This window comes from Gorilla gorilla, chromosome 7 (assembly GCF_029281585.2).
Source record: "Gorilla gorilla gorilla isolate KB3781 chromosome 7, NHGRI_mGorGor1-v2.1_pri, whole genome shotgun sequence".
Lineage (NCBI taxonomy): Eukaryota > Metazoa > Chordata > Mammalia > Primates > Hominidae > Gorilla > Gorilla gorilla.
The window spans coordinates 71,979,270-71,995,702 of NC_073231.2; positions in this window are offsets into that span (position 1 = coordinate 71,979,270).

Consider the following 16,433-nt stretch of genomic DNA (forward strand, 5'->3'; position numbering starts at 1 on the left):
ATTTAGGTAGATAGGCAGGGCATTGTGGTCATGCTTGTAATCCCAGCACTTTGGGAGGCTGAGGCAGGGGGATTACTTGAGGTCAGGAGTTCAAGACCAGTCTGGCCAACATGGTGAAACCCTGTCTCTATTAAAAATACAAAAACTAGCTGGGCGTGGTAGTGCGCGCCTCTAATCCCAGCTACTTGGGAGGCTGAGGCATGAGAATCGCTTGAACCCGGGCGGCAGAGACTGCAGTGAACCGAGAATGGACCATTTCACTCCAACCTGGGGGACAGAGTGAGACTCCATCTCAAAAAAAAAAAAAAAAAAAAAAAAAGGTATTTAGGTAGATAATCCTTAGGGTCACAGGTTTGAAGTTTCAAGAACTATGCAATCTGGTTTAGAGTAGCCAGTAATGGCAATATGTAAGGATGACAAGTATGTGCCCTTTCTTCAGCGTTTAAGTGCTCTGCTGATAAGCAGAGTTGCTGTCCACCTTGGCTTGGTGGGAAAAGGCTCTGGCCAGTGTGATGACACCATGACACCATCATAGTGGCTAGCAGGGTGGCACATGCAAGTCCTTTGGGGAACTCAGTAGGGGAAAGTCTTAGCCTTGCCTGAAGAAGAAGCAGGAGATCTGCAGAGGAGCCACTGCTGAGGTTGAATTAAGAGGATGAGTGTTGAGTTGAGTCTGACAGTGACAGAGGAAAGTGACCGAGGTGTTGGGGCAAAGGAGCAGCGGGACACAGTCCAGGAGGGCTGTCTTCTCCCAGCTCTGCATGGATGCTGCTGGGAGAAGCAATGGAGAAGACAGGCAGGTCGGATCTTGTGCCTAGCATTTGTTATGCTGGAGAGCTTGAGGGACCATAGGGGAATTTTATTCAAGGGATAGATATGGGCAGATTTGAGTGGGTTTGTTGTTGTTGTTGTTGTTGTTGTTGTTGCTTTTCAGAGACTAGTATGACATTGGGGGGCACTGAGGGAGATGGCAGGCAATGGAGGAGGGATGTCTAGGGATTTCTAGCCCTCCTGTGCCTCTAGCTCAGTTGTTCTCCACTAAGTGTATTTTAGGTGCATTCCTCCCTGAGCTCTAAGCAGCCTTGTCTGTCCATGTGGCCCCAGAGCCCTCCAAATCTTCATTGAACAGAGGAATCGAGAGACTCAGCCTCTCAAAGATGATAATTTCAATCACACAAGAAGTGGAATCTCATTTGATTTTCTAACTCAGCTTGGATTATTTTCTTAATACTTCTGCTGTCTTTCTCCCTCCCCCTTTGTGGTTAGTCATTCATGCTGCTGTGTTTAAATTATACGAATTAAGAATTATTTGGCTCCATTCCATTCTGAGAGCCCTGTGGCAGGGCATTATTTAAAAGCATATATTAGGACTGGTGCCATGATCTGCAAACATGCCTGGCGGTTGGGTTCAGGCTTTTTCATGTTGCAGCTTACAAGGTTAATCACTTTGAAGAGTGCAATGCAAGGAGGAAGTGCCTGGCGGACTGGATCATTTGCACGGGGGTGAACTTCTCCCCACTGACATTTTCAAAGGAACTGCCAAGGCAAGAGAGGATTTGAGAACTGGACCGCTGGACACCTTGACTAATAGCAATAAAATTAAAGGAAAACAACCTTACTGTATGAGCATTATGCTTGGTCTCTGCTATAGTACTACCATGAGCAGTATTTCTGTAAGGATTTATTTCCCGAACAGCAGTATGCAATTAATCGATAGGTTTGCAAATTGTTAGGAATTCCCTCTAAATCCAAAACTATGAAAAATACCACACGCAATGCAGAATTCCTCTGTAATTAGTGGAGTTCTACATTTCCTGGAGCAGCATAATTTCAGGATTGCTAGGAAGGGATCACCTGTTCCTTGTAGTCTTAAATTTCTTTTGTAAAAATGCGTCCAACTGCAGAAAGGAAGAAATAATGAGTCCCACAAAGCTCAAGTTTGTTTACAGTCTCTAAGTAGCCACATATCTATGGAATACCCAGTGAATATGTTAACAGGAAGATTGAAATAATTCATATGAGGCAGACATACACATCTATTATATAGTCCAATGTAAAGTATTTTCAAGATTAGCAAAATAAATGTTTTCCCCACCCCACAAGGTCACCCTACTCTATAGGATTCAGTGGAAGTTGACAATAATCAACCTACCTCTGTGCTATCTTCGATGTGGTGTTGAGGATAATTTTCAAGTTGGAACATTTCATTTACAAATGATTTCTAGGATAACTAATGTTCAAGCCACATTCCACAGTTTATATCTCAGCATAAAATTGGAGGTCAGAGTTGGAAGTTCTTTCTCCCACGGCTCACCTCATATCCTAAATAAGGAACCTCTGTTGCCACGGGAAGTGATGACCAGACCCCTTGTTGATCCACCCTGGACCTGCACTCTTTATAACAAATAAACCCTGTTGTTTTAAGCCATTCAGCTTTTCACGTGGTTTGCTCTTAGACCAAAGTTTAGAATATCCTGACAGATACATCCCCACAGTGTAGAGTCATTGAGGGTCTGTGGAAGCTTGGAAGAAGAGTCTATTAGATTAGATAGAGTGGCTGTAGCTTCATTGGTAGCCTTGCTGCACTGTGGGAACAGTGTCTGGGTGCACTGGGGTGAACAGTGTCCTTCGTAAGTGATCAGTGTAAACATGCATCCCTTTCACACCCTTCAAATACTTGGCACTTCTCTCGCCAGGTTGTGGATGTTTACTCTCTGGTCTCCACCCCACTGCTGGGCAGTCTGTTATTCCCTGTCATCAAATAGCTACTTAACTAGAAATGGCATCTCTCAGTGTCACCACCATTCCCCCCACACATCTGTCTTTCTCAGCATAGTCTCAACTTCACCCTGTTTCACAACCATTTGCCATCGTGCTTCCCCTCAGTGTTATTATACAAGAGATGAATGGACGGTGCATTGCAGGCTGAGAAGTGAGGACCAGCATCCCCATAGCTGCCTGGGTTGCAGGGCTGCAGACACACAGAGACCACAAGAGGAGGTGATACTATTAAATATTTTCAAGGAGATAGATAAGGTCGTACAACTATTGTTTTTCATATCAATGAACACTCTGAGGTTTGCCAAGGTTGTGAGTTTCCAACTAATCAAAACCTCCCTGAATATTAAAATACACACAATGTAACAATATGGAATTGTATTTGGATAGCTTAATGTCTGGTACAAAGTAGATGCTCAATAAATATGGAATGCAAGGATGAATTTCCACTCCAGTGTCTGATTACAGTCTTCTGTTATTGTCATCTGAGGTATGATACCCTAAAGAAGAAGTGAACCATCCCTGAAAAGAGGATACTTCACCTTTGGCGTCCCCATAGCAAACTGACACACCTAGCAAGCAATAGGTACTCAATGAGTGCTCAATGATTTTAATCAAGGCCTCTCTTACCTTTTTTGCATGTCTGCCTAAAGTAAATACCATATTCCATGCCATTTTGCACTCAGTATAAAACCATCAGCCTGGAGAACCCTCTGCAGGAAGTAACTATTCTGTAAATAACCACCCTTTCTCCATTTTGAATCTCAAATTTTCTAAAGTTTTGAACCTACAGTGGCTTGAATACTATTGCTCATTTCTTGTTTGATGACAAGATAATGTCGGAGGTTTCATGATAACTCCTGTGCTCAAAGGACTAGGGAAAAGTCACTCTCCATTACACTTTGGAGAATACATAAAACTCAGTGGCTTTTAAATTAATCATTTACATCTAAGAGAAAATATCATGTGGAAAAAAGAGTAGAAAAAAGATAAGCAATTTCCTTATATATTATGCCAATAAAGCATTTTTTAAGAATGAGGATAGAATTATAATCTTTCAACAGAATTTTCAACAGTTCCAAAGAACAAAGGTGATAAAAGTTTCAGTAATTCTGGGCTTAATTGTTCATACCTTTAAAAAGAAAAATAGTAACGGGCCATATGGGGAGGACAGGAAGTAGAGGAACGTCATTTCTGCAGAAATCAACATAATACTTTTTCATTTCATGAGAGATAATTGGCCAAGCCAACAGCTGCAGGAAAGAAGGCTGTCCTTCTTGCCTGGTAAACAAACTCATTCAAAGCGCGGGCTTTTCTCAACCAGGAGCGGATTCTGGCTGTGTGAATCCCACACACAACGGGTGGGGGCCTTCCTGAGGCCGTGAGGACACCTCTCCAAATACTGATTGTTTTTATGCCTGCACACACAAACACAAGTAACTTCCCGTGTTACTCACCTGCAAGCCACCCTTCCAGTACAGCACTCATCTGATGGTGCCTGTCGTCTGACTCACTCACGCTTGCAAAGGAGGAAATAGAGGCCCAGAAAACTTCCAGGAACAACCAAAGCCATGGAGCAAGTTAGAAGAAGATCTGAGACCACTACCTTTGCTCTCTATACCCCAATTCCTCTCCAGAAAACCTTCTTTCCTTGGGGATAATCCCACCAGTTAACCGACGGCTGTGTGCCTCTTATTTGAGCACTGCTCTCCTTGAACGAACGGAGAGCTCTCTGGCCTAACTTTGCCATCCTCTCAGGATTGCATTAGATGGGGTTGACCGCCGTAACCTTCAAATCCCAGGCTTGGCCAGACCCGGGTTAAAACCAAAATGGCATAGCCACTTTTGACTGCGGAACCAGGTACAAAGCATATAAGGTTTTTAAATGCCTATTCTAAAAACTGTTTCATTTTATGTGTCACATTCTTGGCTCTGAAAAGAATGCACAGCGAGCCCTCGAGGCAGGGCTGGAGGCCGTGTGTGCAGCCTGTGCAGCGTTCAGCGCACAGCACACTTCAGCAGAGCCAGTTCCAGGGTCAGGATGCTCGAGGGGGCCGCAGAGCAGCTTCCCATTCCCCCTGCGAGAATCACACAGCCTAGAGCCCCGGATCCCATCCCACTTTGCTCCAGAGACAAAGTGTTAGCTCTGTCCAAGGACGTCCCCTAAAAAGCCTGCAGACGCCACGCCTGGGGCCCCCTGCATCCTTCTCAGTGAAGTGTGTCACCGGCTACATGTTAATGCCCATGTGTGAGGGTTACAGTTAATGCCTTTTAAAGCTGCTTTCCCTCCTTAGCAGGCCAGGAAAATGTTCACGCAGCAGGGTGGAGCGCGAGGGAGCCATGGAAATTCTACCTAAGCGTAAAGGCACTTCGAGGCGAGCCTTTGCCTGCCCCTCCCCGACGCTTGCTGCCAGTCGGTCCTCCCCTCGCACCTTCGCTTTTCTTCGTGCCCTTTTACCCTGCCCGGGGGTGCCGCCTGCTCACTGCTCCTCTCTGCTCTGTGCGCCAGTGTCCCTCGCTGCTCTTCCGCGAGCCCACGGCTCCCCTCCTCATCCCTCCTGATGAGGGGCCACCCGCATCTATGCACATGCATGCCAGTCAAGCCTGCTTCTAGAAATTGTGTGTGTGTGTGTGTGTGTGTGTGTGTGTGTGTGTGTGTGAGCGCGCGCGCCTCATATCAAAGCAGCAGCCTAATACTCTAAGAGCGACCTCCTGTTGAGTGCAGATTTCAGCCAGGAAGCACTACACATGGTTATTGTGCGCTGCAGTGCGGCTTCTTCCCAAGCCCTGTTTCAGACGCACTTGCACACCGTGGCCCTGGGAGTGAGGCCTCGTCCCATTCCAAGACAGAGGGACCCGCCGGCCGAATGCACACGGGTTTGGAGGTGGGGGCTGCCCTGTCCCTCCTGGGGTTTGGGGGTGGGGCTGAGGTGCCCACATAGGTAGCTCATGAGAAAAGCACCCCATCCCACCCCACCACACCCCAGGAAGCTGACGATGACCTGCTGGAGAGACAGGCGCTCTCGGAGAGCTCCAGTCATGCTGCGGAACACAGAGGAGGGAGGAACACAGAGGAGAGAGGACCACAGAAGAGGGAGGACGCTGAGTCCAAGGCTGTGCCGAGAAGGCGAGGTGAGCTCTCCTGCTCATGGTTAGGGGACACCAAAGAGTTGAGTTGTGCGACCCTCAACTTATAGATTAGAGAGTGTGCGGGACGAGGCCGCAGGTGGGCAGAGTCGCCTTGTGTGCAGCCACAGAACCTGGCTCTGAACTGGGCCTGCAGGCTCCAGAGCCCGTATTCTTACTGCAGTGTGGGTAGGGCCCGCAGCCTACTCAAATCGCACTTCCTTCTGGCGTGCAACCTCAGGAGGTCAGGGAGAACTTAAAGGCCCATGAAAGCTGATGATGATGGACTTCTAAAAGAGATCGATTCGATCTCAGATTTTTTTCTCAGCATCCTTTTCCAAAATTTACCAATCAAGCTCTTAATTGTATTCACATGAAGGCTCTAGAAGTGCTCTGGTGATTTTCCAGAATATTTTCTTAGATAAATGGAATGACAGAGGAAATGCAAACCATTGTTCCTTGACTTTTTAGAGAAAAAGAAAGCTCACTCAGCTTCATCATTTAAACGTATTTTTGAATGGGAGGAACTAAATTTATTTTATTGTGTTGCTTAGCTGTGTCTTTAATAAGAACTAGCTTCTTAGATCAGTGAGCATAATTTACATGAAGTGGTGGAAAACTAACCTAACTTTATGTATATTTGGACTATGTGACTGTAAAACTTGTTTAAAGTTAGCTTAGTCATTAAAAATATCATTGAACAAAATGTCTTTTCTCTCTAAACTCCACTGTGCCAAGATGTTCAGCCAGTATTGCTGAGTAAACAAAGTTAACTCATGCCGCTGATCACCTCTGATGCGTGGATTTGCTCTTCACAGATTCCATTTTTCCTTAGAATGCATTGTCCCATGAAGCTTCCCACTTCAAATCCAGATTTTCCATTTGATCTGTGTGAACATTGCTTGTTGTGTGTAAATGGGCATAAATATTCAGGAAATATATACCCTGAATGAAGTTCCTGAAGAAAAATTGGTTTACAAAGTGTAATTACATTTCCCTGTTGTCTTAAATTCTTTATTCAGAATTAGAAATCAGAAAAGGAAGAATAAATAAATAAATAAATAAATAAATAAATAACTATGAGATGATATTCATTCATTTAGCCATTCAACCAACAATGAGTATCTAACATTTGAAAGGTTCTGGGGATAGAAAGATAGATACATCATAATTTCTGCCCTCAGAAGTTCTGCAGTCTAAGGAAGTGAGAGTGTAAACAGGCAATTATAAGAGAGTGTGCAATTGCAACAATGGGGGTGATCAATACAGAGCCTGCTCCATGGGAAATGATCATGTCAACAGAGCTTGGAAACAGAAAAGTAGGTAAGGCACTAGGAAAGGCCCCCAAAATGGCACCTTACCAACATGGAGGGATTTGGGAAGTCTGCTTTGGAGAGGTTATGCCAAGCTCAGTTTGTAAGGGTGAATCACAATTAGCCAAGGCAAAAAGGTAAAGAATGAACCACCTACTGGTAGAGAAAAACAGATTAAACAACATTTGGGGGAATTTCAGGCAGCTGGGTGTAGAGTTGAAAATAGGTGAAAGGCACCCCCATGGCACTGGCCGCATGTAATGGTTTCAGCAGAAAGTATGGGAAGGTCCCAGGGTAGTGTGAAGCAGTGAGGAGGACAGACCGAGGGCACCATCTGAACAGTCGGAGTTCATGTTTGCAGCTGTTACTGTGGACTCAGGAGAAGTGACACAAGTGAAATGAGGCAGCAAATTACAGATACAAGTGACAGACAGATTGAAGAGCTTTGGAAAGATGTAGAATTTCCTCTAGGTGAGTGTTGAATGTAGACATTAAAGTATTAATGTAGCTTTTCAGACTTATGGATGCCAAATAATGAATAGACCCATTCTCCTTGCTTCTGCCACCAAGCACAACTGTGAACCCAGCACGGCACTTGAGGTGACCCCAGGAGGACCCTGGGAGGAGGGGAAGGCAAGTGTGTCCAGGACCCAAGAGGAGTAGCACAGTGCCAGGCCTCAGTCCCCACCCAGCAAGGAAGGCCACCAGTCATGGTTTCCACCCCATCCCAGTACCAGCAGCTCCTCAAATGGTCCTCAGATGGCTCATTCTCTAGATGGAGCAGAGTTCCTCCACAGCACCAGGGGAGCCACTAGCAGGGGCACATCAGAGCCCCACTAGAAATCCGTACCCAGGGGTCTACTTACCACTAAGCCTGAGATGCCCTTTCCCTGCTGAGACACACAGGAGTGAGAGGTGGAATCAGAAAAGGGGCCTGCCATAGCAAGCAGCTGCTCAGAGAGACTCTGTTGCCAAAGGCCTGAGATTTTCCTGCCCTGACCAGAGGCACTTGGGCAGCCCAGGACACAGGCACACGGATCCCACCACATCCTTCTCCCACCAACAGCCTCCTGGTGGCTGGCTTGGGGAAGCCTTTCCCACTTCCCAGGCCACACCAACAGCCACGAATGGGAGCCCCCAGGGAACCAGAAAAACCAAGAAGACCAAACAACACAACAAAGACTCTAAAAATTAAGCTGCCATTGGAACCACAGTCCACAAAAATACCCAAGACTTGTGTACTGAACCTAAACTGGATGACTTCCTGCTAAAATATAAGATTTAAATAGGGCTCAGTATACAACTGAAAATCACCTGTCATACCAAGAACTAGGAGATTCACAAACTGAATGAAAAAAGCCAATAAACTGATGTCAACAGTGATATTAATCCAATGTTGAAATTGTCCGACAAGGTTTAAAAGCAGCATTATAAAAATGCTTCAATACTCACCTACACATCCTCTTGAAACAAATGAAAATATGTGAGATCTCAGCAAAGAAACAGAAGCTATAAAAATAATCAGATGGAAATTATAAAGTGAAAAATATAATAAAAAATTAAAAATTGCTAGACAGCTTAAACAACAGAGTAGGAATCATAGAGTACGTAATCAATGAACTTAAGGAAATAACAAAGAATTCACCCAATTTGAACAAAAAAAAGACCAAATAAAAGAATACACTCTTTGATATCTGAGTGACAATAAGAAAAATCTGACACTTTTTGTTACCAGATTATCAGAAAAAGAAAACTGTAGCTGAAAGAGTATATGAATAAATAATAGCTGAAAACTTCACAAATGGGTGAAAGACACAAACCTACATATCCAAGAAGCTGAACAAGTCCCAAACAGTATAAATCCAATGAAATGCATACCAAAACACATCATAATTAAACTTTTGGAAACTAAAATCAAAAATCAAATCTTGGAAGAAGCTAGAGAAAAATGACACATTCCTGTAGGAGAACATGAAGTAAAATGACAGCAGATTTCTCTTTGAAACCATGACAGTCAGAAGGAGGTGAAAGTATTTTTGGGCTCAAGAAAAGAGTTGTGAAATTCTAATTCTACACATGAGAAAACGATATTTTAGGAATTAAAGGAAAATAAAAGCATTCTCAGATAAATAAAACAAGAATTTGTTGTTACTAGACCTAGCCTTAATGAATGGCTAAAGGAAGCTATTCAAACACAGAGGAAATGATGGCAGAAACAATCTTGGAGAATGAGAAAGGAAGAAGGAACAATGGAAAGATGAAAAATATGGGTACATAACATGAGCTATCCTTTTTCTTGTGAGTTTTATAAATCATAAATTATGACTAGAACAAAACGTATAGCAGCATCTGATATTCGAAGCAGTGATATGTAAAAGTGGGGATGGTAAAGGGTCTAATACGAAAGTGAAGTTCCACACTTCACTTGGAATAGTAAGATGCTGACACCAGTAAACTGTTATAAGTCACATATGTATATAGTAACCACAACAGAAAGCAGTATTAAAACCAAACAGAGATGCAGTTTTATAAACAAACAGTATAAACAAATCAAGATAGACTCCTGGAAAAAATTTAGCTCACAGGAAGGCAATACAAAATAAGCAGGGGAAGAGAAACCAGCAGAAATAAAGAGAAAATAAAAAATGGAGCAATGAATTTAACTACCAACAAATAAATAATTACCTTAAATATAAATGATCTACTATACCAATTAAAAGACAAAGATTATCGGAGTAGATACAAATACAAGTCCCAATTATATACTACTTAAAAGAAAATATAATCCAATAATATAGGTAGGTTAAAAGCAAAGGATGGAAAGATATGTGCCATATAAACATTAACTTTTAAAAATCAGGAGTTACTACATTAGTATCTAATAAAGTAGACTTCAGAGCAAAAAAGAAAGCTAGAGGCAAAGAGAGATATTAATAAGGATGAAAGGATCAATTCATCAGGAAGACTTAACAATTATAAATATGGACAGACACAAAATAAAAACTTTAAGACTTGTAAAGCAAAAACTGTGGGCTGACAGGAGAAATTGATAAATCCACAACTCTAGTTGGAGACTTCAAAACCTCACTTAGCAACTGATAAACTACTAGGTAGAAAGTCGACGTAATCCATAACAAAAAAATTTGATAAGTAGGACCACATCAAAATTTAAAGCTTTTATTTATAAAAACCCTTGTGAAAGGAATAAAATGATAAGCTACAGACTGGGAGAAAATATTTGCACATAGCCAACAAATAAAAAGTATCCAGAATATTTAACAAATTCTTAAAAGTCAATGGTAAAAAGTCAAACAATCCAGTTAGACAATGGGTAAAAGACATGAACACACATATCCCTAAAGCAGATTTATAGGTGGTTGAAAAAAGCACATCTAAAAAGATGTAGCCTCATTAGCTCTCAGATAAATGAAAATGAAAATCATAGTGATGTGTCACCTACCAGAATGGCTAAAATCTGTAATTATTTCACTAAACTTTTCAGTTAAAATAAAAACAGTTTCAGTCTATAATACCAAAATGAAATTTATAGTTGAAATGTGGAACACCTTGTCAGGGTTATTCCAGAAAGAACCAAGGATAGAAAAATACACAATATCCTAAAGGAAGAAGTTGAGGGAGGAGCAGTCATTTTGCCTTTTGGTGGACGGCTCTGGACGGCAGGGTTTTAAGTGCTCAGCTGAAGGGGACTGTCCTCTGCAATCTCCTTTTTTGGATCAGAACTAGCTAAGTTTCCCTGACAGTATTGAGCCTGGTGAAGAGGTAGAGAGGTACCTATTTGAGTTGAGTTTATGCCAAGTTATTAAAGGCCATTTTCTGGAAGGCTTCTATTATTGCTTTTCAGAGAAACAGCCAGAGTCACTCGGGTCTTTGAAATGTTGTCAAGGGTCCTACTTTGGACAACATGAGGTTCTGAGCACCAGGTGAGGACGCTGGTCAGGAAAGAGGCCGCAAAGGCCTATTCTACGAAGAATGAGTAAGAACTGGAATTGGAAGTGGAGTCCCCTTGGAGAATTTTTGGCTTTCCTGTTTCTGTAATCTGATGGTTAATAAAACAGGTTGGGGAATAGATAGCAAGAAGACAGTGAGCTCACAAGCATTCACACACTTGCCTTCCTGGAGTGCTTTGGTCTCCAAACCCAGATCCTCATAAGAACCAAAAAAGAAGACCAAGATATAATTAAATTGGACATAGAGATTTTCTAACATCTTATGAAGAATATCGAGGAAATATTTCAAGCACCAAAAAAACTCGCAAGGCAAATAAGAGTATTTCCTTTCAACCCCCATTTTTCTTTCCTATTATTAGTCACAGTGCACAAAGATACTTCCAAAACTTTATTTGTATAATGTAGTTGGTTTACCCAAATGTGAGGGCGTCTCATTCAGCATATTTTATCAACCAAAATATGTAAAAGTCTACAATATTTGCACAGAACAGAACCACAGTCTGTGGGAGATATTTCTTCAGTTTTGGGCCTGGCTGTTAAATTTTCTCCCCAATTTTTTGTCATCAATTTTCTGTTTATTGTACCAAGCTCTATCAGTTAATTTCCCATAGATGTAGGTAATGGAGACATTTGTCATAACTTAGTGTCTTCATTATTAAGGAAAATGACAGTGATTGAAGTGAATAGATCTCTCATTCAACTCAGGGGCAATGTCTTCATTTGCAGCAATTCTGATTGCTCTATTCACCTGTCCCAAAAAGGACAACACATCAGAAGGGAACTTAAAAGTGGCCCCAGGAGCTACCTGTGTCAAGATCTACAATGATGCCACCTTGCTGTGGGAGCTAAACTCTAAAGCAGCCTTTACTCCAGATGCACCCTGCTTCCAGGCCCAGGACAGGTTTTTAGACAGCTGAACTAGAAAGTAAGCAGCTGTCTCTAGAACACCAGCAGTCCTATTTGCAGCCCTGAGCCTGCCTCCACTTCGCCTCCCACCACACTGAGTGCTGCCTCTCCTCCCAGTGTCTAATCACTGCCTGCATGCATTCCTGTCTCCTTTGGTTGGAACCCAAATTCCTTTACTGAGAGAAATTACACCATGTTTCACTGTGTCTTCCCAATATCACCCCAAAACTTTTAGCACTGGGAATTTTAAATAAATACCTGCACTCAGAATTTTATATTTTATCCAATTAATTTAGCATACACTTAACTGAGTCTCTTAGAAAAATATTCCTGTGTTATTGCACTTTAAATCGCAATTGTAATGTTTAAATCAAAGCCCCTTTTAAAGAATTTCCAGTGAGCATGTGTGTGTGATATCTTGTGTGTCAGGAACTCCTTCCCTGTCTTTGCTGTCCCGTCAGGCTCACAGGTACCAACAAAATCCTAATAATGTGTCAGTGTTCTTTACAGTCAAAGGAAGGAGAAGGACCAGTGTTATTATCATAAGATCCACAGAGTTGCAAGCCTACTCCATTTCGTACTTAGGGACACCAGATTTTTTCAACTTTGAACAAAAATGGAGCAATGGAAATGGAATCATACAAGAAGTGAATTTTGTTGCGGAATGAGCTAATGACAATGCTTGTCCTGTGTACCCTGAGATATGCATGATTTTTTTCCTTGTAGGGATTTTAAGCAGTTCTACCTGTTTCTTTTCCTCTGGAGCTTGGTGCTGCTGCCCATGATCACCATCCTTCTGCACACCCTCCCTTCCTGTACAGTCCCCGCCACCTGTGACAAATGCTGTTCAACTTCTTTACAACTGTAAGCTAACGAATAAAAGTATTTAGAGTCACCTCAAGTCTTTTTCAATTACTTTTTAAAAAGGAGAGAGAGGTGGGGGAGGAAGAGATCTGTAAACCTCGGGACAATCGTCTTCCTATTTCTTGGAAATCTGGGATTTGTTCATGAAATACGGAGATCCACCTGAAGTCTCCTGAAGTCTTCCCTGTCACCCACTGTATCCTCTGACATCCTTCTCTTATGTCTTTGAATTGCATTGATTATGATTCAGACTATACCCACATTTACAACTGATTTGGAAGTTTTAACTAAACAGAATCTCTGTTCTCAGTTTTCAGAAAAATTATTATTGTATGATATCAAGCAGTGTAGTTAGAATTCTTAAGAAATGAGAGACAAAAGATTCATAAAATCCTTAAAAAAAAAAGAAATAAATGTTAACACCCTTCCACTGTCAAACTGGTGTTGATCATTGTGTTAGTCCTACAAACTCAGATTCTCTCAAAATTGAAATAAGCTCCCATCACTTTGTTTCTCTTGATGCTGGAGAGAAATTGTCTAATATTTCTGGACATGGGAGGAAGGAACAGATGTCTGAAGCCCAGAGGGACATGTAATGCTGAGCTTCTCTTTTTAAGTTAACAGGAAAATTACACCACTGGAAAATGACTTCAGCAGCATGCAAGATAGCATCACAGAGATCCAACTTGCTTTAGGAGAAACCAAGGTAAAAATGTTTCCATAACAGTTTCCTTCATTTTGGATGGGTGTAGGACTGCTATGCCTGCAGTGAAGCAGAAAATAAAGTTAATAATAAGAAAGTTAAAACAAAGATTAAAATGACCCAACAAGGGCATATGGTCCCAAATGTATGTGAATATTTTGCAGATGTGGAGACTCAGATGAGCTGTTCAGGTGACTCAGGCCAATATGGGCTTCCATCCAATGGCATTTGGACATAACAGTCAGCAGTCACTCTCATGTATCCATGGTGTGCCCACCAATGGGCTAGGCCTTGGATTCCAATATTGCTCCAGAAATGAAACACTGCAGGCATCATGCCACATAAACCATACTGCAGAAGTGAAAGTCAGTTCAACAACCTAGCTGCCCATCACATGCCAAACACGTTCCTGGGCACCAGGGCACAAAGGTAAACAATGCTGGCTTCCTACTTTGGAAGAACTCACAGTAAGATTGAGTCCAAAGTAAGCCTGGAGGGTTATGATTGGGTCCCTAGGAAAGAATCAGTGTGGGGACTTCCACAGATACCCTCAGAGCTGAAGATCACCTTCTTTTTCTCGCACTTTCCAGAGTAGAAACTAAAAGGAATGTGAAGCTTCAAAACACAGATACACACTTTTTTTCTCTGATAGATCTGAGGGCATCTTTCCACTTCCTTGGAAGTGGACATGGACATAGCACTTGTACAGGGACCAATCTTAGGGCAGAATAAAGAGCAGGCCTGGGAAGCTCAGCCCAGCCAGTCTGGGGACCACTGACACCCAAGTGTTCACAGTACCAGGAAAGCCTGTCAAGAGGTGGGTGCACCTCATCTCTGGTCAGTTGTCAGGCTGTCCGATGCACAGGAGGATGTTTAGCAGCATCCCACAATGTTTTCCATGATCAGTTGCGACAACCCAAATGTCTCCCAGCAAGGCCAAGTGTGCCCAGGGGTCAGACTCGTCCTGGCTGAGAGCTGGCCTGGGGAGGACACCATGGGGACTCGCCTGTCCCTCCCACCCCACTCTGAAGTGAAGAAAAGGCTGTGCCCTGACTGCTGCCAGAAGCCATCTGCCCCTGCAAACTGACCAGCTCCACCTGCCAGGTAACAACACTGAGGCAGCAGATTGGGCAACAGGAAATGACCTGTGGGCACCCGGGAATGCTGTCCAGTCTCTCCAGTTCCCATTATGTGAGGTGAGGGCATTTCTTGGTCAAGCCAATTGGTGTAAGCAACTCCTGTCACTTGCTGGTGAAGCCATATTAAATGAAGAGTGGTAAATCCAAGGAGGGCCATGGCACATGGCATACATGGGTCAGTATCAGCTGGATGGGTCTGCAAAGGCTGGATTCACCCAAGGCCAAGGCTCTCCATCTGTGTGCAGCTTTTGCCAGACTCAATGTTTAGCAGGCAGCGCATCCCAAACCTCCCCCAACCCCCAACCTGAGTGCCTGGCACTGCTTACAAACCTGCTCCTCTTGGTCTTCCCCATCTCTGTAAATGGCAGCTCCATTCTGCTAGGTGCTCAGGCCACACACACTTAACTCCTCTCTCTCCCCAGTGCTGCTGTCTCATCTTCAAAATGTATCCAGAATCCTTGGCCCAAGCTCCCACTTTGGGCCAAACCAAATTGTCTTTGGTTAAGTCTATTCCTAAAGCCCATAAATGTCTCCCTCCACCCACAGAGCAGCTTCAGTGACCCTGCTGAAAACACATGGCACTGAATACAATGTGATATTTCAAATAGACAAGAGAACAAAAAAGAGACACTACTGAAATAACTAGTGAAATCTCAATAACATCTGTAGTTGAGTCAGTCATAACCAATGTTAATTTCTTAGTTTTGAAAAATGTACTGTGCTTATGTAAAATATGCACATTAGAGGAAGCCAAGTGAAGGGTTTACAGTAATTTTCCATACTTTGTGTTGTAACTTTTCTGTAAATCTGAAATTAATCCAAAGGGAAAATTTTAAAAATTAAAAAGAATGTTGCATAACAACACTTCTCTGTAGAGAGTTCTCCAGCGCCACCTCATTCATGCAGAATCAAGACCCAGTCCCTTACAGTCATGCCCAAGGCCTCCTGCAGTGTGGCCTCCATGTCCATTCTGACCATATCCCCCACTGAGGCATGCTGTTCCAGGCACAGTGGCCACTCCTGCACTTCAGTAGCCAGGCTTGCAGTTGCACATGATGGTGTCTCTAGCAGCTGCAGGAAAGGAGCTACAGATGAAGAATAGAGAAGGCAAGAGAAGGGAGAGGATGGCTGAGATGTGCGAGATGTGCGAGTGAAGTTGGCTCCCTGTGGAAGCAGGCCTCCCTGTTACAACTGTATACACTGTGGTAGAGGAGGGAATCTGATCTGATTCCACCCTTCCTTTCCCCCTGTTGACAGCAGGAGCTTGCATGCCTGGGTCTTGCATTCAATGACTGTCGAACTGTGTGAACTTTGGCAAACCTCGGCAATTCTAGACCTCCCTTTATTCTCTGTAAATGGTGTGATATCTCATAGGCTGAGGAAGCCAGTGTTGAAAAGTGTGAAGATATGAAGAATGATGTTTCCATTGTTGCTGTCTCTTGTCCCTGTCTTTCTCTGTGTGTGTTGTTTTGTCCTCTCTTAATGGAACGCTCTCTTTCTTTTCCAGTTCCTCCTCTCCCACATGCAGCTAAGCCAAGCATCACTTCTCATGTAATTATGCTTTTGCTATTCCTACATATTAGTGGAAGCAAAAGGACAAGAGGAGGAATAGATGGTAGAAACAGTATTTAAGAAG